Source organism: Ovis canadensis, chromosome 5, assembly GCF_042477335.2.
Source record: "Ovis canadensis isolate MfBH-ARS-UI-01 breed Bighorn chromosome 5, ARS-UI_OviCan_v2, whole genome shotgun sequence".
Taxonomy (NCBI): domain Eukaryota; kingdom Metazoa; phylum Chordata; class Mammalia; order Artiodactyla; family Bovidae; genus Ovis; species Ovis canadensis.
The window spans coordinates 56,373,642-56,374,757 of NC_091249.1; positions in this window are offsets into that span (position 1 = coordinate 56,373,642).

Below are 1,116 nucleotides of genomic sequence, written 5' to 3' on the forward strand. Positions count from 1 at the left end.
CATAGAGTTGTTCCTATATCTAATCCTTTTAGGTCACCTAGTTTTCTTGGTTAGTCTGGACAGTTTTAACAGTTGTTTTGATCCTTTCAATGAACAGTCTTTTGGCTTCATCAGTTTTCCTTGTGTTTTTTTTTGTCTATTCTGTTTCATTGGTTTCTGCTCTGCTGTTTATGATTAAGGAAAAGGAATTTGGGGCTAATCTACATGTTTTGATTAGGGCTGGCTTGTATGTTGGTGTGACTTGTGGTCCCCCCGCCCCCAAAGCCACAGCAATCCGCTTTCTGTGGGTCTTTTGAGAATCTGATGAAAGTCCTAGATGTCCCCAAGAACACACACAAGGACACACTCAATTTCACGCATAGATTTAGGCAGTCCACAGGTGTCAGGCTCAAAACTCGCAGCCTGGAGCCCAAATCTGATGGTGTCAGACAAGCAGTTTGTTCTGGCAAAATAATCAAGTGATAAAAAACAGACAGGTAGAAAAACCCCACAGGCCCGGAGGAATTTTCAATTTCATCAAGCCCTAGTATTTTACCATCTCTGTATTTTTCATCCAAAGCACTTTGCTGGCACTATGCCCCGTGAGATTCTTTAGGGTAGAGACGGTCCAACGCACTTCTCGCCCCGTCTGGCCTGAGAAACGCTTAATAAAGGCTTTCTGCCTTCAATTGGCCACTTTCGGCTACTTTTTGACCCTTGACCTCGCTTCAAACGAGATTTCGGGGGACAGGCCCTAGCAGGCGCCCACCAGCATCTGTTAGCCGCATCCGGGCCAGCGAGGGCTGCGCTGCCCCGACTCCCGGTTCCGAGGTGACCCTCGGCCTTTGCGAACTCCAACCCCAGCCTTCAACCCCTCCCAGGTCAACGCCACAGCCTCACCTCCCAGCGCCTGCTTCCCGCCCCCTCCACTTGACGGGCGTCTCCGCGGGCTAATGAGCGAGCAGTAACCACCCCTGGGACGGGGCCGAACGAGAACCAATCCCCGCTCCGGGGCCCGCCCGGGTCCAAATGGCCCAATGGGCGGTGGCGGTAGGGTTCGCTGTGGGGGCGGTGCTGGTAGGTTTGGCCAACGGGCGTGCACGTCGGCGCCGCGGGGGGCGGGCCCGCGGCGGGCGT